This window comes from Equus asinus, chromosome 24, assembly GCF_041296235.1.
Source record: "Equus asinus isolate D_3611 breed Donkey chromosome 24, EquAss-T2T_v2, whole genome shotgun sequence".
Classification (NCBI taxonomy): Eukaryota; Metazoa; Chordata; class Mammalia; order Perissodactyla; family Equidae; genus Equus; species Equus asinus.
Window position 1 is genome coordinate 53,132,749 of NC_091813.1, and position 25,795 is coordinate 53,158,543.

General features: G+C 43.2%; 1 long non-coding RNA gene across 1 annotated transcript; it reads left to right on the plus strand.

Annotated features, from left to right (window-relative positions):
• Positions 1 to 578: 578 nt before the first annotated feature.
• LOC139041785 (uncharacterized) lies at positions 579 to 24,089 on the plus strand. Its single transcript, XR_011497703.1, has 3 exons — positions 579 to 693; positions 22,402 to 22,514; positions 24,075 to 24,089. It is a non-coding gene; the product is annotated as an uncharacterized lncRNA (long non-coding RNA).
• Positions 24,090 to 25,795: the final 1,706 nt, after the last annotated feature.

Here is a 25,795-nt window from a genome sequence, read left to right on the forward strand (position 1 = left end):
TTCTAGCTAACTTGATTATATATCCTTTCCTACATAATTATGTCCTATTTTGAGCACAAAATTTTAAAAAGTTTTTTCCCCATAAAAATATTCTATTATTTTTTCTGTTTTGAAATAACAAATTCCAAAGCTCCCTATAGATTTTAATGATATTATCAGAATATGTATCATTTCTCTCATAATAAAGAATAAATTTACACTGTTAGCCAGCCCCTCATAACTACAGAATCAAGTTCAGTCCCTTGCCTGCCCCTATCTGGTGAACGTATTTCTGCTATCAGCCTATGGCTGCAAATGCAATTCAAGGCTGCAAACCCTGGTACCTCCTCCTAGGCTGGCTTGGCCAGAGGAACAGCTCTTGTTTGAGGTTCTGATGTAGCTCCAACCTGAGATCATTAACATTGTCAGCTGGTGCTGCAACAGCTGTATGGACCCCAGTTCCAGTAACTCATGCACTCCAAACCCACAGTTTTGAAGAGAAAGGTAACTCCAATTGTAAACGCCACTTCTCATTCATTCGCAAATTTCTCCTCTTACTTAACCACTCTCCATTCCCACCCTGCCTCTCACCCGTGACAGATACCTCTAATGGATTGCTGCTCTCTTTTCCTTGGAATGGGGATATAACCCTCTAATCCTCTGCGGCACGTGATCCAAGGAGTTCCTACCGACTGTTGGAAGCTGGCGCTTGAGGTGAAATCTATTTACTACCCTGGCTTTAACTTGTACCTTTCAGAAACATTACATGTCAATTAACTTTCCCCTTGGTAGTAAAGAGCTTAGAGGATAGCTTGAACTGGGCCCCAGATGTTCACATAATGCTCCCTTCACTTTAATCAACCCTTAGAATTGAAAGTATCAGGGGACAGAGAACCAAACCCAGCAATAAAGACAGACTTTGTTCATCAATATTACTGGCCTGAGACTTCTCACTCAGGTGGAGAACTGGATCATAGTAAGTCTTGTTCAGTTGTGCTTGTTTATATTCAATTGTGGATATTTCTGTGAGACGAATGAATGATTATCTCATCAGAGGTTTGAGAATTAGTAAATTCTTAGGCGGAAGCTTGTGTTCAGAGGAGAAAGCTTGGCGGAGTCTCTGACACATAACTAAACTCTACTAAGTGATTGTTGCCAACTGCGTTCTACAGCTCGGATCCTATACAGGCTCTTTCATGTGAGTTTTAATTGATTCTGGATTGTTTTACTAATTTATTCTGTTATTTTAATTGATTAAAAAAATGTTGGAAAGGTAATTTATATGTCCACTTCTGGTAGTGTGGTAGACTATCCAGAATGACGTTCCTATTTGAAACACTGAAATCTTGGATAAATAGTTTTTTAAAAGTCTTCCTTCCTTCCTTCATACCCTAGCAAGTTGACACAAAAGTAAGGAAACCAAAAACATCCCCCAAAGCAGGAACTCTGGAAGGCAAGCAAGTTCAAACCAATCTTCACTCTGAGGGTTTCTGCCAAAGCTTGGGGATCTTGAACCCCTTTTGAGCACATGAGATATCTCTGCTTCAGTGGCCTGGGTTCGTGGGTTCGGATCCCAGGTGCAGACCTACTCCACTCATCAGCCATGCTGTGGAGGCATCCCACACAAAAAAAATAGAGGAAGATTGGCACAGATGTTAGTTCAGGGCTGATCTTCCTCAAGTAAAAAAAAAAGAGGAAGATGGGCAATGGATGTTAACTCAGGGTGAATCTTCCTCGTCAAAAAAAACCCAAACAAACAGCAAAGAAATACAACAAACACAGCAAGCTGCTAAATCTATCCCCAAAAGAAAGAGAATATGAGTAATCTTATAACAATTGAAGAAATGAAATTAATGGTTAAAAATCTTTGCACAAAGAAATTTTGATCTTCAGATAATTCTAATCTTACACAAACTCTTTCAGAGAATAAAAACTGAGAAAATACTTCTAACTTATTTTATAAAGCCAATATCATGTTGATGTCAAATCTAGACAAGGACATGACAAGCAAAACCAAAAACTGAAAAAACCAAACAGCTTACTCTCAATCATGACCATAGATACAGAAATCCTAAGCAAAATTCATAATAGCAAATTGAATCTGAAAATGTATATTAAAAAATAGTACTTTATGATCAAATTGCATTTATCCCACGAGTGTAATATTGGTTTACTTTTAATTTGTTTACTACCTCACAAACAAAAGAGAAAAATCATGTGATTATTCCAGCAGATGTAGAAAAAAACGTTAGGAAAACATAACATTTATTTAGATTAGAAAAATCCTTGGCAAACTGATAACAGTCATTGTCACAGCTCGGCTTCCTCAGGAAGAAGTCTGAGACGGAGATTAACTGGCGGGTTTATGAGGGATTGTTCTTGGTGTCAGCACAGAGGGAAGGGAAAGGAAGGAAGCAGGATGGTGTAGACGGAGGAGAAGTGGGCTGCAGTGTGGCCTCAGGGAAAGAGCCATTCCTCAAGAGAGCTCTGGAATGAGGCGGGCCCCTTGGAGTTATCCTGACTTGGAGAAAATTGGGCCTTACCTCATGTCAACCAGTCACCAGAGGTGGACTGCCCCAGGAAGTGGGTGTGACATAGGCCAGGTGACTCTTTTCAGCTGAAGGGGGCTGACAGTCAGGGGCTGTCTATACAGCAGCACCCCTAGCTGCTGGGAGAATTACTTCAGCTGAAAAGGGTATGAACGAAACTGGGACCCCCCTCCCTGGTCTACCAGGCGAATCTGACAAGCAAGCTGCATAGGCTTAAAGTCAGTACAGTAGAAATCCATGCTGTGCTGTGAAGCAGCCGTGCAGGCCTCCTAAGCCTGTGTCTAAATGACCTTGTGACCCCTTGTGTCATGACTGAAGGCGCCAGCAGGATGAATCAGCAACAGGGAGAGACAATGGTACCTCACTGTTGCATTTCCCAGCTGCATTTCTTGGAGACTGAGGGGAAAATGATCATGGCCCTTGCCTCTCCACACATAGATAGCACCAACTGTACAAGCCTTGTTTGATGCATAGCCAAAAAGTTCTTTATCGTTGAAGTAGATGACTATTAGATGTGTAAGCCCTTTCCTGTGTGTACACTGCTTTGTTAAAAGGTGTATAAACTGCACCCACATCTGTAGATACAGAGCAGTTCCTCAGAATGCTCTGTTCAACTGTTTCCTGGGATTCGTATTCCTCACTTTGATTATTGAATAAACTCCTTTAATTAACCTTTACTCAGACTCTTTACCTCAGTCAACAACGGGGACCTCAGAAGCACATGACAGTGGCTGCAAGCATGTACAAAAAGCCTACAGCAGATGTCATATTTGATGTTAAAATGTTGAAAAAGCATTTGCTTTAAAATTAGAAACAAGACAGGGGCCAGCCCCATGACCGAGTGGTTAAGTTCACACCCTCTGCTCCCATGGCCCAGGGTTTCGCCAGTTCGGATCCTGGGCATGGACATGGCACTGCTCATCAAGCCATGCTGAGGTGGCATCCCACGTGCCACAACTGGAAGGACCCACAACTAAAAATATACACGTATGTCCCTGGGGGCTTTGGGAGAAAAAGGAAAAAAATAAAAAAATCTTTAAAATTAGAAACCAGAGAGGCCCATTATTACCACTTCTATTCAGCATTATGTGGTGAGACTTGAAGAAGAAAAGGTTTAAAGATTAAAAGAGAAACAAAATGAATGTGATTTGCAGGTGATATGATTATCTGTGAAGAAAATAAATCTACAAAAAGTTATTATAATAAAAATATTGTGTCAGAGTTGCTAGATAAGAGTTGCAAAGTAAATATGTATATATGTATATATACAGTTATGTGCCACATAACCATGTTTCAGTTAAGGATGGACCACAGATATGACAGTAGTCCCATAAGACTAGTACCATATAGCCTAGGTGTGAAAAGGCTATACCATGTAGGTTTGTGTAAGTACCCTCTATGATGTTCCCACAACCGCTGAAACGGCCTAACGGCTCATTGCTCAGAATGTATCCCTGTCACCCCATAACGGTATGTGTGTGTCAATTGCACTTCTATACATAAGCAATAATTATTTAGAAAACTTTATTTAAAAATACTGTTTATAATGGTGCAAACATATAAGATAACTGGAAATAAATCTAAGAAAAATATACAATACCTTTATGGAAAAATGATAAAACTTTATCAAAAGAAGTTAAAGAATGTCTAAATAGAAAGAGATATAATGTTCATCGATAGAAGACTCTGATCTGTAAAGATTTCAGTTCTCTCCAAATTGATCTATAGATTTGATGAAATTCCAATAAAACAAAAATACTACTGTGGTTTTTGTGGAATTCAACAAGCGGGTTTGAAAATTTACATGGAAGAATAAAATACCAAAGAGGAAGAAGAAAGGTGGGAAAAGTTGCATTACTGGATATGATGACTTATTATCAGACTATATAATTAGCAATATGATGTTGATGCAGAACAAACAGACAAATGGAACAGAATAGAGCAGAAAATGGAGTTCAGAAAGAAATCTGTGCATATATGGAAACTTGATTTGTATAGATCATTGAGAAAGAGCATATTATTTCATAAAAGGCTTAAGGACAATTTGGTTACCATACATTTAAAAAAACCTGAAAATAAATCCTTATCTTATATTCTAAACAAAAATCAGTCTAGGTGATTAGAGCCTTAATGTGAAAAGTACAACCATAAATTTTAAAATAGCATATAGGGAATATCTTCAAACTCTTGAGTAAGGAAGCATTTCTTAAAGAAGATACAAAGGTACAAATTATGCAGGAAAAGGTTAATATACTTTACATTAAAATTAAAAATTTAGGTGATAAAAGATGTAGTAACAAGAATAAGAAGATAACCCCAAAATTTGGAGAAATTATTTGCAACTCATATTATCGACAAAAGATTAGTGTCTCGAATATAAAAACTTTGAAGAATCAGTAAGAAACAGGCAAATAAACCAATATAAAAATGGGGAAAACATATGAGCCACATATTTACAGGAGAGAAACACAAATAGTCCATAATCATAGGAAAGGTGTCAACCTCATGAGTAATGAGGGAAATGCAAGCTAAAATCAAGAAGAGCAGTGTAAGTTATCAGTTATCTTTTGCCCCAAAATTTAACAGCTTAAAACAATTAACCTCTATTATCTCACATAGTTTCTGTGGGTCAGGAATGTGAGAGTGGCTTAGTTGGGCAATTCTTACCTGTGATGTCTCATGAGGTTGCAGTGAAAAAGTTAGAAGGGCTGTAGTCTTCTAAAGGCTTCATGGGGACTAGAAGATCTGCTCCCAAGATGCCTCACTTGTATGGCTAGCAAGTTGATGTTGGCTGTTCCCACGTGGGGAAACTGCTTGAGTGTCCTTACAGCATGGCAGCTGGCTTCTTCCAGAACAAGTGATCCAAAAGAAAGCCAGGCAAAGCTGTGATGTCCTTTATGACCTCACCACAGAAATCACAGTCCATCATTTCTGAGATATGTTATTGTTTACTCAGATCAGCTGTATTTGTGGGACTTCAGTATACAAGGAGGTGAATATTAAGAGGCAAGATTCATTGAGAACCATCTCGGATGCTACCACAGCTACCATTATACGTCTAACAGATTGATAGCAACTTAAAAGTCCACCATTCCCTGTCATGTAAGGGACACAATTACACTCATTAGGACCACATGGGGAAAATTCAAGGCAGAAGAGTTAGCATGTTGTATGGATCCCCTATCCTCTTGTCATCCTTCTGGAGTGAGAGAGTCACCAGGGCCATTAAGCCATGTTTCTCTCCTCAACCCAAGCCTATAGAGCAATGGAAACTGTCAATTCCATATGAGAATATAAAATGGCACAACCTTGTCAAAAAATATTTGCATCTCCTAGAAGAGTTGAACTTGTGTGTACAACCTGTGACCTAGCAATTCCAATCCCAGGATGTATTTTAAGGATAGTTTTGCACATGTGCAATAGAAAAACACGTTCACAGAAGCCTTACTCTTAAGAGCGAAAATTCACAAATGATTCATAAATGGATAAACTCATTATAGTATATTAACAGTTGGAGTACTGTATAGTAATGCAGAAGGAATGAACTAAGGTACATACACCAATCTTAAGTAATTTAAAAAACAACGTTGAACAAAAGATGCAAATCACAAAGGAAGATGCACAAGGTATTCTTTAGAGACCATACATATGAGATAAAACTAAAGAAGTGCAAGAGAATGATCAGTACAAAATACAGGATGGCAGCTACTTCCGTGGGAGAGGGATCCAGAAGAATTGGAGAGGGGCACACAAGCGGCTCTAAGGCGCTGGTAATGTTCTACTTATCAAACGCCACAGGAGTTCATGATGCTTCTTTAACCTCTACAGACATGTTTTATACAGTCCTTTTGTAAGAAGGATATACTTCACAATAAAAAATTGCAAATTAAAGTGTTCTTAAAAGAAGACAATTTTAAATGTCAGAGCTATTTCAGTGAGCAAACGAATTGTTCTTAAGCGTTCATCATTACGCATCAAGCATTTCCCCATCCTCCATTCCTCTTCATCAAAATGGAAAAGTATAAATTACCAAGCCTGGAAAAGAGAGCTGAGTTTCCTCAATTTACAAATGTTACCACAAATGCCATGGTAATTTGCCCTCAGGGCTCCCTCTGATTCACTGTCTGGCTCCAGATCTTTGATGTGGATTTTCAGAATAGCTAAGACAGACTGAGAATAATAAGCCCAAATCCAAACTCCACGCAAAAGAGCGATTAGAATTTGATTGAAATTGATTTGCTAGGTGGATTGTACTATCTTTCAGTTTTGTGGCATCCATGCCATTTTAATATTAAAATGTATATTACCCTCTTTATTCTCCTCATTGTTCTGCAAATGTTTCAGAATAGAAACTCCAGATGAACTCCAGATGAGTTACCCAGATAACCCTAAATATTAGGGCTCTCCTGCTGATAAAAAAAAATCAGTAGAAAGAATATTTCCAGAAATACAGTACATTTTTAAATGTGTATACTAATCACTAAATAAAATTCTCTCCAAATCATAGATAGTCTTCGATGATATATATGGATTTTAGTTGCATGATTGTATCAAAATAATTCTCTGGCATTAAAAAAAACCAGTAGCACAGATTTGACAGACTCATATATCAGTCAGAGTTCTTTAGTTGCAAGCAGCCAAAAGCAAATCTGACTGATTAAAACTGTAAAATAATTCATTGGAAGGATATGGGTGGCTCATTGAAGCGAAGAAGCAACTGACCAACCAGACTTTGGAAAAGTTGCGAATCGGGGTAGCTCCCGGAATCTAGATGGTGGGACTTCTTGGGCAGTATTTTTTCCTGGGTACTATCATCAAAGTAAATTAGCCTCAATATTTTTCAGTTCTTGTGTCACTGTGCTCAACTTTCAAATTCCTGCTACAGCCTGGTTTGGGTCATGGGACCACTTCTTGGCAAGAGGGAGGTATGACATAATTGACAATTTGACCGGGACTGCTGCAGTCATAAGTTTGGGGTGGTGATAGGAAGACATCCAGTATTTTCCAAAGGAAAATCAGGTGCTGTTACTAAAAGAACAGGGGCATTGATGTTGGACTGGCAGAATAGCAGATATCCGCTATAACTCTTTTATCAGAAATTAACTTTGCTGTAATCTTCTTATCTAGAACCATTGTACAATTTAAATTAATGCTACAAATATTTGGGCGTTGTCTTAGTCAGCTTGGGCTGCCATTAACAAGATACCATAGATTGGGTGGTTTAAACAACAGCAAATTTTTTTCTCGCATCTTTGGGGGTTGGAAGTCTGAGACAAGTGTGCCAGCACGGTAGGGTTCTGGTGAGAGCTCTCTTCCTGCTTGCAGAGAGCCACCTTCTCCCGGGTCCTCATGTGGCCTTTCCTGGCTCTCTCTTCCTCTTCTTATAAGGCCACTAATCCTATCAGATTGGGACCCCACCCTTATGACTTCATTTAACCTTAATTTTTTTTTTAAAGATTGGCACTTGAGCTAACATCTGTTGCCAATCTTCCTTTTTTTTTTCCTTCTTCTTCTTCTCTCCAAAGCCCCCCAGTACATAGTTGTATATTCTAGCTGTGAGTGCCTCTGGTTGTACTATGTGGGATGCTGCCTCAGCATGGCTTGATGAGCGGTGCCATGACCACGCCCAGGATCCGAACTGGTGAAACCCCGGGCCACTGATGTGGAGCGCACGAACATAACCACATGGCCACAGGGCCGGCCCCCATTTAACCTTTATTATGTCTTAAAAGTCTTATCTCCAAATACAGTTGTATTGAGCAATAGGGCTTCAACATATGAATTTTGTGGAGACACAGTTCAGTCCATGGCAGGTACCTACTATGAGACTCACAATTTGCTAACTCGCTTTTGATGGTCTTTGTGTCCTTATGCACAAATTTGATTGCAAAGTGTGGTGGATGAGTGCTATTTCCTGAGCAATCTGTCAGGGGTTTGTCAGGCTTTCTGGAGAGCTTGCCTCCCCTCCTCCTGGACCAAGAAACACCGTGCTCAAAGCCAGAGGTCCTGTCTCTGATGTCCGTGTGACAGGCTGCCTGATCTGAGTCTATTGTTTGTCTGCAGTTCAGCTCTACAGCAGTCACTGCCCCAGTCTTGGTAGCGTTTCTGTTTTTCAGACTCCCCAACAGGAATTATTCAGAGGGGCCATGTGGAATCGGGAAAGATGTGGAAGTCAGAACACCTGTGTTCTATTCCTAGCTCCCGCCTTTACAAGCTGTGTGACTTTAGGGAAATCACTTAACTTCAGTAAATTCACTTATGCCACAAATTTGCATTGCTTTCTTTCTTACAAGTTTTGGGCCAGGTAGGTGTTGAGAAGTCAGTGATACATGCTATGAAGAAAATGAGAGCATGCAGGAGGGTGGGGAGCTGTCAACTGATCTGGCAGTGTAGGTCGCAGAAGTCTTTCCAGAGGAAATGACCTTTAATAAGAGAAATGAAGAATGGTAGCAGGAGTTACCTAGGAGCAGTGATGGGGGCAGACTGGGGGAGGAAATACATTCAAGACAGAGGGAACAGTATGTGCACAGGCCCTGAAGTAGGAGGGGCTTGGCACATTGAGCTTCTGCGTGGATCAAAGAGAGGCATGGCAAGAGTGATTTGAGATGAGGCTGGGCGGGAAGGCAGGGGCCAGAGCATGTCAGGCCCTGTCAAAGATTTTGTTCTCTGTTTCAGGACCTGTGGTGGGAGTAGGGGAGAGACATGCTCCAATATGTAATTTCAAAAGATCCTGCAGACTAGAATATGGAGATGTGTTGGAGTGGAGGAGGGGTGTCTACGGCTAGATCAGTGAGGTGGCCCAGGAGGATGGTGGTTTAGGAATAGGATGGGGAGAAGTGAGATAAATAAACATGTTAGTCATTTCTTTTCTTTCTTCTCCTTCTTCTTCCTCTTCTTTTTTTGCCTAGGAAGATTTGTCCTGAACTAACATCTGTGCCAATCTTTCTCAATTTTGTATGCGGGTCACTGCCACAGCATGGCTGATGAGTGGTGTAGGTCTGTGCCTGAGAACTGGGCCTGGGCTGCCAAAGTGGAGCATGTGAACTTAGCCGCTAGGCCACAGGGCCAGCCCCATCATGTTGGTCATTTTTAACCAAGATTTCCTTGCCTGCAGCTTGTATTATATCCACCTGATTGGCCCAGAGTGTGATATCCTGAGTAGTACATCCACCAACATTTATTGAACCAGACGTTTTTCTAGGTGCTAGGAATATAGCAGTGAACCAAACATGGACTCTGCCCTCACAAAGCTTACTTTCTAGTAAAATGGTTTACATGCTAGTGGGGTTGTTGCAGGATCAAGTGAGAATGTAATCTGCCCAGGTGTAAATGGTTACTTTGGGATGTCTAGTTCACCCATTTCTAGAGAACACTGTTTTTTCAACTTCTTCCCTGTATTAGTTTCCTATGGCTGCTGTAACAAATTACTGCAAACTCAGAGGCTTCAAACAGTGCAAACACATTCCCTTCAGTTGTGGAGGTCAGAAGCCTGCAATGGGTCTCACCAGGCTAACATCAAGGAGTCAGCAGGACTGCATTTCTTCTGGAGGCTGTTGGGGAGAATCTGTTTGCTCTCCTTTTCTGGCTTCTGGAGGTCTCCTGCATTCTTGGCTCCTGGCCCTTCTATCCTTTAAGCCAATCGTGGCCAGTCAAGTCTTTCTTGCATCTCATCCCTCTGACACTCACTCTCCTTCCTCTCTCTTTCACTTATAAGGATTCTTGTGATTACATTGGTTCCACCTGGAAAATCCAAGCAACTCCCCTCATCTGAAGATCCTTCACTTACATCAGCAAAGTCCCCTTTTCCACGTAAGGTTCTGGGGGTCAGGACACGGACGCCTTTGGGGATGGGGCATTGTTCCATCCACCACACTCTCCAGTGCAGCTTTGGTGTGTCCAGTTATGAAAGGGAATCAAGCTTTCCTTCTCTCCTTTTAGTTTTGTTTCCAGTGTGTCACTGAGCAGTAAAGTAGCTGAAACACTGGGACAGCCAAAGTTGAATCAATCTCTTTCTCCTGTGTCTGAGCTGTTTTAAGAGAATCCCAGAGAGCTTCCTCTTTATGAGAGGGTCAGATGTCAAAACCACAGGCCTCTCCCAGTGCTGCTGGGGAGAAGGGCTCAGCGGGTCGTTTCTGGTCATCACAGCTGACTCACCGTTCTCAGAATATTCCAGCCAGTATCTGGAAATCTTTAACTGTGTGTGCTCTGTCGAGCAAGCTTTCCTATGTACAGGGTTACTAGTGGGAAAAAAGCCAAAGACTCTGTAAAGACTATCCTCTGACGCATTTGACAGCACAGAGGTAGGAAAAGATTCCAGTGAATAAGAGAAGATATGGAACTTGTTTCCTTCTGGGGTAAAAGATGCTAAGCAATTCCTTAAAGTATTACACTTTCCCATAATGCTGCTATTAAGGTATGAGAAAAAACACCACTGGGGATTTTTAGTGACCCATTTAAAACTAAATTAATTGGCATTTCATCATCAGGGACCAGGCTGCAGTTTTATAAATCTCTCCGTCGGCCACTCTAGAGGAGCAGCTCTGAAAAGAAAATAAAGGGTTGTGTTCAAGTCCTCTTTTTTCCTTCACGCAAATGACTAGGGTTTCCTGATTCCAAGTAAGAAACTGCCAGCTCAATAACAGCAAGTGGAAACTTACCCGCTTCAGATGCGCAATTGTTTGGGATGCAAGCAAAGTCTGTCGCTGCGGCCAGGCTGGGCTGGCTCCTAGGCTGTCATCGGCTGCACTTTGCTGGGACTGCCAAGTGTAGCATGGAGCTCAAGGCCCTGTGAGTGAGAGGGCTTAAGGACTGGTTAAAAATGTGGGGGTGAGAACGGGCTTGAGAGGGAGGATGGGTACTGGAATGTTTAGGAAGACAGGGTCATTATCTGGGAGGAAAACCATGCAATCTGCCCTCATGAGTTGTCTCCTGTGTGACAGGGACAGGAGTTGATGATGTAAAGATGTTCTGGGAAAGAGGGCAGGAGAATGAACTTTCTGGCCACACATTGTTACTGTTCACCACATGCCAGGCTAATGGGTCTTCTGATCAGATTCACTTCTTCAGTGAAAACAATTCTCCAGTCTCCCTGGCCTCATGAAAGGACCCCTGGGAGAAGCAGCCACACTAACTTCATGGGGATGGGGCCTCGTCTTTGAAGGACAAATGCATGAGAGGCACCCAATACACCATATCTCCTTTCATGGACGCACAGGGCATTTCTTTCTTCCTTTCTCTTCCGTTCTCAGAACCCTGCTCTCTGCTCCCCTCCAGTCCTGGTAATCAGCACCATCTCACTCACACCTTTCAGCTGCTGGCGACACGGTGCCTGCAACCTACTTCGTTCACCTTCGTGCTGGGTGCTGCATCTCAAGTCTCAAGGGCACCAGCAGAAGAACAGAGGCTGCTTCTGCTGGAAGCTGAGTCCCCTTTCCCACATGGGAAAATGACTGTAAGGGAGGGGAGGGAGGATCTGTCTTGCCCTGTCAGAATCCTGGCATCAAAACCCTGCTAGGATTTACATGCAGCACCTCATTGTGCATTGTGGTGGACAGCGGATGTCTTTTCTATTAAAGCTAGAATTGATTCACTGGGTAATAAATGGAAGAATCCTCCGCAGGCTTTCCAGCAAAATTACTTAGGCTATTAGTAGCATTAAGCAGCCTTTTACAACTGGAGATAAGCCACCCTGATGTTCTGTCTGTTTGGATGTGTGAAATCCAGGGCCACTCGACATGGCTGCGAATATGGCAGGGCCGGAGGAGAACATGGCCATTCCCCACTCCAGTCTCTTGCTTAGATTTGTTCCTATGAGGAATCAATCTTTAATTCTTCCACTAGAAAGCCACAGCTCGTTAACACTAACCAGACGCAGAGAGCATAAAATAACACTTTTAAATCCTGACTTTGCCTGAGGGTTCAGTGACCTGCCTAGTCAAATCGCCCTGAGGTTGATCTTAAAGCAAAGCTGCCTCTGTAAATAAATCACCAGGTGGCCCTGTCCAAGCCTCTGAGAAGTCTGTGTCGCTAGTCTGTCACTCCTCCCTCTGGCTGACCTGGTCGCAGGGCTGCTGGGCTGTTGAATGGGGGAGATCAGCTGAGCCCCTTTAAAAGTCCATCTCAGGGTGCCTGAGTTGCAGATCCTGGAGAGAGGCTGGGTGATAGAGAATCAGTAGCACTTTTTTCAATCAATGAGCTCTGAAAAATTTTAAGTGAAATCTTCTATTATTCTTCTTGTGATGATAGTCTTCTCCTTTAAGGAATCACATAACAAATCCTTTTTAAACACAAATAATCATCACTTCATTTTATCTCTTCTAGAAATGCTGATTTTCCTATATTGGAAAATGTGAAATTTTACTCCTCTAGAGAGCAGGCCACGTTGGTAAGCAAGCCATTTAGCAGCAACATAGTTAAAGTGTTGAGAGTTAATCATTTCTATTCCTACTCTCAGTAAATCTGTTTTGTGCGTCCCAGGTTGGAGGACGTTATGGAGGACATGAGCGAACATCTGAAGACCATACATCAGTGCAGCAGCCCGGGCCTCTCGGGGGTACTGTGTTTGTGAATGTGGCAGCTCTTGAGAGGGCCGAGGAAGGACGAGGTGACCTGCCCTGATGGTTTCACTTTCCCAGAGCGTCTCAGGCATGCTGTTTCTGCTTGTCCTCTGGGAAAAGGCAATAATGCAAAGCAGCAGAGGCTGTGTTCTTCAGCGACTCAAAGTAACAAAAAATAGCAAGCGTAAGGAGCCGGATTGATCTACCAAAGTGTACACTTTATGTTCTTCCCTCTCCCAGGGATGAAAATGACATTGAGCATTTAACAACACATGGTGAATGCAGTCCAGTTGGAACCAGAGGGACGCTCCGTAAGTGAGAATGGACTTAACGCTCTAAACCAGCAGGACAGGGAAGAGGAAGTTCTTGCTCTCAGAAGACACACGAGCTAAATGTCAGCTTAGCTGTGATCATTACTCCCATCCAGTATGATCCTTCAGCATTTACAAAATGCGTTTATTGCTCACAGAGATCTGGGAAGGTAGGTGTTGTGGGTTGAATTATGTCTCCCAGAAAGTGATGTTGAAGTTCTGACCCCAGTACCTGTGGATGTGACCTTATTTGGAAATAGGGTTTTTGTAGATGTAACCCAGTTAAAATGAGGTCATTGGATTAGGATGGGCCCTTATAAAATGAGAATCCTTATAAAATGAGAAAAATGTAGATGCACATAGAGAGGAGGTTGCCATGTGAAGACAGACCCATGAGGGAGACAGCCATGTGACAATGGAGGCAGACATTAGAGTTATGAGGCTGCAAGCCAAGGATGCCAAGGATTTCCAGCCACTACCAGAAGCTAGGAGAGAGGCATGGAGCAGATCCTCCTTCCGAGCTGCCGAGAATGAACCAATTGTGCTGACACCTTGATTTTGAACTTTTAGCCCCCAAAATTGTGAGAGAATACATTTCTGTTGCTTTAAGCCACCTAGTTCGCAGCTCTTTGTTACAGCATCCCTAGGAAACTAACACTGTGGGTATTGTATTTTCATTTTATAGAAGAACAACACAGGTTTCAGAGATGTTAAGAAGCCTACCAAGATTACAGCCAGTAGAAGGTTAACATGGAGACTTAAAACCTGCAGCTGCGACTTCAAATCCTAGGCCCTTCCTTCTGCGTGGCCTCTGACAATGGTTGGCATGGAGATGAGTAAAACGACATGTGCCGCAACTCCACTTCTGGGTGTATACTCCAAAGAACTGAAAGCAGGGTCTCAAAGAGATATCGGTACACCCATATTTATAGCAGCATATTCACAATGGCCAAAAGGTGGAAGCAACCCAGATGTCCACTGATGGAGGAATGCATAAACAAAATGTGGAATATACATACAATGGAATATTATTCAGTCTTCAAAAGGAAGGAAATGGTGACACACGCTACGACATGGATGAACCCGGAGGACGTTTTGCTAACTGAAATAAGCCAGTCACAAAAAGACCAATCCCAAGTGATCCCACTTTTATATGAGGGACCTAGAGTAGCTAAATCCAGAGAGAGAGAAAGGAGTAGGGGTGGCCGGGAGTTGAGGGGAGGGGGACATGGGGAATTTGATGGGTATAGAGTTCAGTTTCACAAGATGAAAGAGTTCTGGAGATTGGTTTTACAACAATGTAAATGTACTTAACACTACTGAACAGCACACTTACAAATAGTTAAACGGTAAATGTAAAAAAAAGAGAGAGAGGCGGATGGGGCTGCTCTGGTAACAGGACTGTTAGCTTGGCCTAGCTAGGAGAAGGTAGCCGGATTGGACAGGCTGGTTTCCTCACTCAAGGAAATATTGTTTCTGCCTGCCTGGGACTTGCACCCTGTGGACCTGTTCGAAGAAGGGGGCTTGCCTGCCTTCCTGCCGTGGGGCCTGGAAGCCCACACTCTGACAGGTGCCAGCTTTGCCCTTCATGCCAGCGCACACTCTGCCGCGGCTACTCCAAACTGCTGTTAACGGCAGCTTGGCTCAGGCGTTTAGCATGTGCCCCGGAGACGTACAGTTCTGTGTTCTTCTCTCAAAAGACTTCGGGGACACGTGCTTTATTTGTTAGTAGGGGAGTGATTTTAATTGCACTGCTTCCTGATTTTTGCTAGCCTGTGGTGTAGATGAGAGTCATGGGGGTCCCTTCCAGGGACTATTCCCTTAACTTCCAAAGTTGCGCTCCTTGGTAGCCGAGCTCTGGCCCACCAGCTAAGAGATGGCTTCTTACTTGGATGGGAGCTAGTGCTGAGCTGCTGTGAGCTCCTGTGCAGTGGCCCCTGGCTTGCAGGGGGGCGCTTTCTCAGAGCGCTCCATGTATGGTACCGCCTCTATTCTGTTTGCGCCTTCACTGGTCTTTGTCTTGCCGACACACATTTACAGTCTAATTCACTGGACATTTGCAACTCATTCTACTGAGAGTTTAAGGAATGCCAAGGGCATCATGGATATATAAGCATCATAACATGATGTGAATGTGTTGGTAATTCTCCATCTGGCCCTGTTGATCCACTCCCTGCCCTTTCCTGCTGACCTTAAGGATGGCATGTCCAGTACTCCCCTTGCTCTCTGGCTTCAAATTGGGTTTAACCCTTGGGAAGCACTGGCAGGGCACAGCAGGCAGGAAGAGAATCCATGCATGGTAGGTGTTCTCTCTGCTCCCTCCCTGCTGGCCCATGTTCCTCTATGAAGGCCACAGCTCCTGTGGGGGTGGAGTGGGTGGCCTCTCATGGCTTTGGCACCCCCAGGGCTCCAGAAACAGATTCTTCGTGTCAAGTGACAAAACTAAAACAATTTAGTAATGAGTTTGATGACCTTTATTCAAGGGAAAAAAATCTGTGGATTAGGGGAGCCTTATTTAGAAAGATCAAAGAACAAAGAAATAAGTATACAGCCTAGTGTTGGCTCGGCATTGGGGATCGGCTGACTGGATATGCTGGGTTTCTGGTCGAGCAGAGCATTTACAGGAACACTAGAAAGTTCGGTTTGCTGACATGGCATCTGGGGCAGGAGTGGCTCCATCTTCATCCTAGAAATTTATTTCAACACTCTTTTTACAGCTTAGACTTAGGGGTGTGACAGCTTCTTGTTGTTGCTAGGCCCTGGGGACTCTGTTACCTTTTGCTGGCTTCTTCAAGTCTTGCCCACACCTCTGTAAATAGCTCTATTACTAAACTCCTCAATTACTCCTTTGGGTACCATCTGATTCCTGCTGAGACTCTGACTGATAAGTGAGCACCAAGAGAAAGAAATATCATTACAGAGAACCAAGGGGCTGGGAAGGGAAAGGTCATATCAAAAATACAGTCAAAAGTTGATTGATATACTTAGTTTTCTGACTCACTGACTGGAGTTTTTATTATGAAAGGTGCGACAGTTCTATTGACTGGATCCTGTGGCTCTTTGTTTTTAGTAGTCTGCAAATCTTTCAAGACATCTACCCTGTGTGTATTCCCACCATGATTCCTGTCTATAGATAAGTGTGGACCAGCTATTAGACGGAGCTACACACTGGTGGCCTAGTCCAAAATGATGATATTAATAGCAATGATAGTGACAGTAAGAGTGACAGCTAACATTTACCGTTTATCATATGCTGGGCATTGTGCCAAATCTTTTATCTACCATCTCTTGAATCCCACAACAGCTCCATGAAGCATGTACCCTAATTTACAGATGAGGAAACCAAAGTAAGAGAGGATAAAAATTTGCTTAAGATTTTTACAGTTAGACTTCAAACCCAGGCAATCTGACACCAGAGCCAGGGTTCTTAATGACTGCACGATTTCCCCAAGTGTGGCCCTTGTACCAGTGGTGGCATAGGAGACAATTTGGGGGCAGTCTATGGGTGAAGAGTTTTATTTGATTACTTGTGTATTTATATTTTGGCTTACCTTCTATTTGTGACAAGTGATACTGGCTTTCCATTTCAATAGTGATTTAGTTTCCCTTTCCAAATAAATATAATGAGAAAGAGTAAATAAATTTAAGGAAAAATGTTAAGAAATTATGTAGGCTGAGTATGGATATGGCCCAAACGATGATTGAAGGTGGGGGAACACTGCACCATTCCACACTGGGCCTCAGTGAGTTCCAGTGTCCACACAGAGCAAGACTCTGCTAGAAACTAAAAAACTGCGTGTCTATCCATCTGCTCCCAAAGGCCTTTCCTGATTAACTCACCCATATTTTGCCTATTGCCAGTGGCTGATTATAATACAGTGGCTACAACTCAGGTTTCTGTGCTACCAGTTGGCTTGTATGGAGCTGTGAAGGGAATGACATCAGTATGACATGGAGTTGTGTTGATTCACATGTAACTTCCTAGTTGAGGGATGCTGTAGAAGTGGGAGTAGAATTGCAATCACCAATAGGACAGGAAAACTCTCAGCTCCACTGTGGCACAGATTGGAGTTCTTTTGCTCTACTTGAATTCAACAGGAGTGCCTGTACCTAGGGCTGCCCAGCCTTGCATTTGCAGCACCCCTGCCCTTTCCAAACCACGGCCACTGTCTTTCTAGGAAATTAAATATAGTTTCTCTCCAAGATAGGGCAAGGTCCCCAAATCCTAATTAGAGGCACTAAGACACCCTGTAGGAAATGGCAGGCTCTGTTTCATGTTTCTTACCTCCCTCATCTGCCCACAAAATGTGCCACCCTAATGCCACCACCACCACCACCACCACCACCACCGTCATTACCACCATCACCACTTCCTCCTCCTTCTCCTGAAGCTGAAGTCTCTTCCAAGTTCCTCATCTAATCCTGACTAAGGCAGCAAATAATCAAGTCACATATGAATGGCCAGGAGGGGTTTAGCATGGGTCCATCTTGGCTGTTGGTCTGAGCCATGATATACCCCAGTACTGACCATTGGACTTCCAACTGGTCCTGTCCCCTTGAAAACTTGATTCTGACTGGGGATAGGGTGGGGTGAGGTTTTTTGCCAATTCCAAGTCCTCATTGTTTGTCTGACTCAAGAGGGGGCCTTCAGTGCTGACCACTTGCTCCTAGGCTGATCCTTGGGTCAGAGCCCCTCAGAGCTGAGAGACTGAATATACAAATGGGATAGACCATATATAAACATAGAACTTTGACCCACAGTCTGTAGCCGCTTGCCAGGGAAACCAATTCCCTTATCTACAGTAAACAATGCAGAAAGCCAGCCTGCTACAAGCCAGGCTTCTAGGAAGCCAGGTTGCTGTCTCCAGCGACAATCCAGGAAGCTAAACAATAACTTCTGTAACAACTAGCCCAAATGGCCAGGATTTGATGAATAACTGACAGCTTCCCTAATTTTTGTCCCTGCTTCCAACTTAGGAGCAACTGGAGAAAGCTGAATATGTACCCCTAATCAATTATACAGGTCGCCCTACTTCTCGTTAGCCCGCCTGCAGCTTCCCCAGGCCAACAGCCTCCAATAGGGACACACTTGAAGTCCTCTGCTTTTTGCACTATAAAGCTGTCCCACTCCTCTGCCCACCTTGGAGTCTCCGCCACACGGAAAGTGACGGTGGCTGGCTCCCTTGCTATAGCAAGCTCAGAATAAATAGTCTTTGCATTTCACAGTTGGTTGGCCTTCATTTATTTCCCGAGCCTGAAACCTGCTTTTCCTCCTAGAGCCCCGCCCAGTGACGAGACTCTAGACCCCAGATTCTTTTTTGTGGGCAAAATTCCCTCCCTCTGCTGAGGAGAAGAGTGTGGCCAGGGGAGTGTGTCAGCAGGAGGGCATTCCTGTGGGGGCTGGAGGAGGGTGCAGGGTGCCCAGGCAGGGCTTGGCTGGACTTCTGGAGCTCTCTTGAGTGAGCCACATGGATCACCTGCTTCTTTTAAGAGCCAGTGACCAGGCAAGACTGTAACTGAGGTTTAGCTCCAGTTCCTATTTCCCAGTCCCCCCTACCCCATGAGTGTTGGGGCCTAGCCCTACTCTTACCAATTCCTCTTTCTCAAGAATTAAGTCTGGCTTATGAACCCAAGCCTGCTAGTGTGGCCCTAACCTGCAATGGATAAATTTCCTCTTTGCCAGCTGCCTGTCTACACGGCCAAGTCCAGTTTCTTGGATTCTTGGATTGTTGTCCCACCCCAGCTCTGCCTCCGGGAATCTTCTCAGCCCTTTCTTCCCCCTCCTCCAGCACACACACTATTGCTGCCTATATCAGATGCAGGACCAGCCAGCTCTGTTCCCACCAGAACCGCCTAACACAATCATAGCTGAATCATTCGGAGTCTCCTTTGCCAGGCTTGGCTCTAGCTGATTTTTGAACAGATTGAGAAGTGACCACATGATGGCACTATAAAGCTGCCAGTGCTCTCAGAGAGTTGGCAAACTGCAAAGCTCCTGGGAGTCAAGATTTGTATTTTTCTCTTTTTGCGGATGTCAGAAAACTGAAAACTATAATAGTCAACAACCTCCAGATAATCTTATTTTGCCAAGGACTCTTCCTAATCAGTGGCCACTGGTGTTTGCCACTTGCCAAACATCAACCGTCCTTCCTCAGCACACATCCCCACGGCCCAGGGCCCTCTTCTCTTTGTATTCCACACATGCACATTTCTGTCCTTAATGGTCTGCCAGTTGCTATGAACCCATAAATACACACAGAGATTTAAGAAAGATTAAAATGTCTTACCTAAGCATGAGTGAAATGGTTTCTCCTTTTATTTTGATCCATCATTATGCTAAATAAATAGTTAGAAGCCTTTTCCTCTTCCATAGACATAGTTAGGCAAATCACATACACAAACAAAAACTGCCCTCATCTAGAAAAATCTCTCGGCTGCCCCGGCTGATTAGTCATTACATATTTACAGAGCACGGGCAAGGTCGCCCAGGTAATCAGAGAAACATTTGAAATTTTCCTACACCTTCTCTGGCTGATTCAAATTCTTAGGAACTGAGGTTTGTTTTGTGTACGCTGCTAAAAACAGCACTGGTGAGATTTACCTGGGCTTGTTATTTTCTCATGTGACCGAATGATAGCTTGGTCTTCCCTGAGCTCAGGGTGAAAGGCAGCAAAGTGCAGAACAGAGAAATCCTTCTTCAGGATCAAAGACCCTTACTTTATTTGTGACCTTGGCCAAATGTTCTCAACTTCTTTGACCTTTGATTGCTTATCTGTGAACTGGGGTAAAGAGTATCTGACTTCTAAAGTTGTTTTGGGGGATTAAATGAGATAATGCAAATATGCATGGCAGGTGCTCAATCATTGGTAGCTAGTATTCCTATGAGTAGCTTGGAGGATCACGGAGCATAATCTATGGTCAAACAATGGAGAGGTCAGGAAAGTTCCTCGGACTCCTTTGGGAACCCCAAGCAGTGATTAAGAGCATGGTCTTTTGAGTCAAACTGTCTGGATTCAAACCCTGGTTCTGCCATTTGTGCAGAAGACAAATTCAGAAAAGGTAAGCAAAGCTTTTCGAGCTGCAGTGCCCCAGGTTGTAATGGTGAAAATCATAGCCCCTGCTTCAACTCTGAATGAGATAATGCATGTGCTATGGGCCGAATTGTGTCCCCTCCAAAAGATGTTGAAGTCTTAATCCCAAGGACCGGTGAAGGTGACTTTATTTAGTAGTAGGGTCTTTGCAGATGGCCAAGTTAAGATGAGGTTCTTAGGGTGGGCCTTAACCCGCTACAACTAGTGTCCTTATGAAAAGAGGAAATTTGGACACTGAGAGACAGTCACAAAGGGAGGACACTATGTGAAGTTGAAGGCAGAGATCGGGTTGATGCATCTACAAGCCAACGAACACCAAAGATTGCCAACAAACCACTGGGGGCTAGGAGAGAGGCATGGAACAGATTCTGTCTCACAGACCTCAGAAGAAACCAACGCTGCAAACACCTTGATCTCAGACTCCTAGCCTCCAGAGCCATGAGTCAATAAATTTCTGTTAAGCCAATCAGTTTGTGGTACTTTGTTATGGCAGCTCAAGGAAGCTAATACAGCATGAATGCACTAACCCAGTGGTTGGCATCTAGTGGGCAACATTCAATAAATGTTAGATATTATTGCTGTTGTTGTTGGCTAGTGAGATTTCTCAACTTTTCTAACATTGGTTCCTTTGCATATTAATATTCCCAGCTGGATTCTCCTGCCTGGTTACTAGAACTTGCATTTTATCGTGATGCTTAAATGTGTGCAGAAAGGAATATACAAAAGCAGATTTCAATCAAGTTGTTCAGATTTTTATAAAATTTAAACACCTTGAGCAGAACATCACTAAATAGAAAGACCAGTGTATAAAGGATGATTTTATACAAGGTGAGAGTGGAACCAGGTAACATCCATGATTAAATTGCGAGTGCTCTGGCAGGTGCTGGGCCAGTGGCTAGCAGGAGGCAAACCAGTGGTTCTGAGCCGGGGGAGCCAGCATCCTGATTTGCTGTTCACGCATCTCCAGGGAGTAGAAGTTCACCTTATGAAAAGTCTGAAGAGCACAAGGCTCCTCAGCAGCTGCTTCATTTTCCACTCGCCCTGTGACAGCACAAAGGAAGCAGTTTTCTTCTCTTATTTCTTGATATGACTGGTCTTGCTCATGACGACCATGCGGAAGTCTTGACAGATCTGGCCTGTGACTTGATTTTGGATCTTGGCATCCAAACTGTCTCTAAAACCCCCTACATGGCGGAGAAGCTCACACAGCTTCTGACTCACAGAAGGTGTTCACTAGTATGTGTTGTAAGAAAAAGTGAACTGCAAAAATAAATATGTATTGGGGCCAGACCAGCAGTGTAGCGGTTAAGTTTGCATGTTCTGCTTCAGTACCCGGGCTTCGCCGGTTCGGATCCTGGGCACCGACCTACGCATCACTCATCAAGCTGTGGCGGCATCCCACATACAAAGTAGAGGAAGACTGGCACAGATGTTAGCTCAGGGACAATCTTCCTCACCAAAAAAGGAAAAAGAATAGTATTTTATAAATAAATAAATAAATAAATAAGTATTTGACTAATACTTGATTCCAGGCCTTAAAGATCCTTAGGACCATCTCGCAGGAAAACAGGCTTTAAAAGTTTGAGGCACAAAGTGTTGGTGGTCTCTCTTTCTGGAGAAATTAAAATTACAAGCATTCCTTTCTTCTCGTACATGCTGTGTACCAACAATCCCCAGAAATGAACTGTCTGGAGCATTTTATTTCTTAATTAATCCGGTTTTGCTATTTGGTATAAATAGGATGATGTTCAGGCTGAATGAAAGACAGGAAGGTTTAGGGCATACAATCCAAGGAGGAGTTTCAACTCCCTCCACATCTGCTGCTCTATTTTGCTTTAAATTAGATTTTACAATTAATTTAATTTTTCATTTGGAGTTGCTCAGCTCTCCCTCATCCCTTTCTCTTTTTTTCCAGAAGCTGGTCCTCCTGTCTGCATCCCCGGTACTTCCCTTGGAGACCAAATGCTACTTTCTACATCATCTGATAATTTTTTTTCCAACTTTTTAAAAAATCTCTTAGCTAGACAGGTAATGTTTGAGTAAGAAGACTGTCAATTGACAGGACTAGGTTTATTGATATATGGGAAAGACGAAGATCTCCCCCACTAGGATGTTAGAAATTCCTCTCTGATTTCCCTCTCTCCAAAAACACCAGCCTCTTTCAACATGCAAATACTCGGGGTAACACAACAGCACACAACTTGACAAATCTTCACCTTAGTTTCCTCATCTGGAAAACTGAGACACAGCATGGGGCTCACTATTCCACAGGGCTATTGTTGAGACTCACATTTTCCTGTATTTATTAATACTCAGCTTCCCACCAAGCAAGATTTTTATCTGCTGACCACAGATATCATATAAGAAGTTAATGGGAGCATAAAATGAAGGAATCAGGTACAAGGAAATTACACACAATACTAGAAAATCAAGACTAAGTTAGGAAAAACATATTCAGATGTTGGGGGGTGGGCTGCACAGTTTCTGTAATTAAGCTTTAAATATGACTGGGAGACTTATGAAAGTTCAAGGGTCAAGGGTCAGTCATATGGTTCTCATGATCAGAGTGGGTAAAGTTTCTAAGAGATGACGTGTGGAACATGAATGTCCTTAGCCCCATCAGCATGTGGCTGCAATAAGGTGACATTTTCATTAATCATACGCTCTCTCCTAACTTCCGGCCCCGTTTGTTGGTCTTAGCCCCTTATCTTTCACTTACCACTCTGCTCCATTTCCCTGCATCTCCATATTTCCTCCAGTCATCCTCACAAACAGCAGCAACAACAAGAGCAACCATCAAGCAAGAACAATTGCCTGTAGACATCCATTTGTGCAAACAGACCTGAGCGGGGGGCGTGGTGGGGGGCAAGGCAGGGTGGGTGTCACCTGTCTCCCGATAATTATAGGAAACTAGATTCTGGTTTCCCATTTAGGTTCTTCTATGTAAAGAGCTACGCAAGTGTAGGATTGCATCTGTGTGTCACGAAGACATTTAGAAGCCATTTAAAAGGTGGAAAGGAAAGCCAGAGACTGAAGACAGGTGTGGCGCCTTCCATGGCTCTGCCTGGGCTCTGGGCTTTTTGTCCTTGTTGTTAAACCAGTGTTTCCTTAGGGTTCCTAACGAACAAAGGTGGCTGTCTTAGTCATCTCCGGCTGCTATAACAGAATACCGTAGACTGGTGGCTTGTAAACAACAAACATTTATTTCTCACAGTTCTGGAGACTGGGAATTCCAAGATCCAGGTGAAGGCACATCTGGCCTTGGGTGAGGACCCACTTCTTGGCTCATAGACTCCATCTTGCTATGTCCTCGCATGGTGGAGGGAACGAGGAAGCTCTCCAGCCCTATTGATAAGGGCACTAATCCCTTTCAGAAGGGCTCCACTCTCACGACAGAATCCTCCCAAAGGCCTCACCTCCTAATACCATCACATAGGTTTCAGCACACAACAACGACATTTTGGGGGGACACAAACCTTCAGTCTCTGGCAGTAGCAGACTCCTCTGCTTAGTAGTAAGATGGGTATGGACATGGAGAAGTCAGATATTTTTTTGTGTTTTCAGTTAAAAATGGACTCTTTTTTTCAGTTGCCTCCTTTGAACACAGTCGAAACCCCTGGAGTGGAACGGATAATGAAACAGTTCGGGAGTTAAGATGAGCCACAAGAAGGAAACCATGAGGAGTTTACTTGCATTCAGCTGAGGACTGTGGTCCTGACCAAGAGCCCGGTCTGTTCTCTTCCTTTCTTTCTTTGCTGATCTCCTCAGCCTGCACCCCATGACCCCTGTATTAACCCCGTGCTAGGCATCATCATCTTTTATTAACTTGTCTGTCTTTCTTTCTGGATCATTAAGTTGCTTGAGGGGAGGAATTTTTTGTCTTTTATCTCGGTATCACCAATTCCTAGCAGACTCTTAACTCCCAGAAGGCAGGGAATCCATTTTATTTTCTACACCTCCTGCTCACTCTCCAATAAATATTTGTTGCATAAATAAATAAATTGCCGGCAAATTGTAGGCACTTAATAAGTATTTGCTCAATTAATGAATTGTATGTTGAAATTAAATCACATATTTGTGCAATCAAGGAGTTAACTATTTTGAGAAATATTTAATATATCCTATGTAAAATGACTATCATCCACTTAAAATCTCTAGTTCTCTCTTCAGGTTTTTCTGATTCTACAAGTAATACATGTTCCTTGCAGAAAGTCTGGAAAACACAGAAGAAAATAAAAATGACACAGAACACTCCCATGTAAAACTAAGAACTATTAACATAGCCCCACTCATACTGTACACACAATTTTTTATCCTGTTTTTTACTTAATTATGAATATTAACATCTTTTTTTAATGACTGTGTGATATTTTGACATTGATATGTCTTAATTTTATTTAACTATTTCTCTTACTTCTAATGCAGCTTGGTTTTGATTTTTCGCTATTATAAATAATATTGCAGGGAAAACTTTGAATATAAATTTCTGTCTGCATTTCTGATTGTGTGCTTAGCATCAATTTCTAAAAATCTTCTTTTTCTCCCAAGTTGTTCTGGGCAGTATATTCGAACAAACGCTGGTGCTTTCTGCCTTTCATTGTCAAAGTAAACATGGTTACCAGCTATTAGATTGCCAATTGTTCTTTTTTTAAGATAGTGACCCAATAATTTCTACTATTCTAGCCTTGTTACCACCTCTTGAATTGCATTATCATCTCAGTTGGGCTTACAATGCCCTCCGAAGCCCCCCCCCCCCACCCCCCAGCCAATCCCTCCAGGGAAGTCTGGGTTCTGTGGACATTTCCGTGATGTTCAAAGAAGAGTTCTGAAAAAGTTGAGATTGATGGGGTCCATTCAGGAGTGTGCTCTTGAGGTGGAAAGGATAAAATGTAAGTGCATTTTTATGATAGCTTTCAGTCATCCTGAACACCTATCGACCTAACCAACCCCCTCAGTTTACTCCCCTTGTCACCCTCTGAAGAATACTCCGGATTCTAATACAAACTCAAGGACATGATGATTCTATAAACATGGTGTGTGGCAGTAGATGATCCTTTCTTCTTTCTGCCTGAAATATCTCATTAAAAGAGGAGATGGGGGCCGGCCCGGTGGCGCAGCAGTTACGTGCACACGTTCTGCTTCTCAGCGGCCTGGGGTTCACCAGTTCGGATCCCGGGTGCAGACATGGCACCTCTTGGCAAGCCATGCTGTGGCAGGCGTCCCACATATCAAGTAGAGGAAGATGGGCCTGGATGTTAGCTCAGGGCCAGTCTTCCTCAGCAAAAAGAAGAGGATTGGCAGCAGATGTT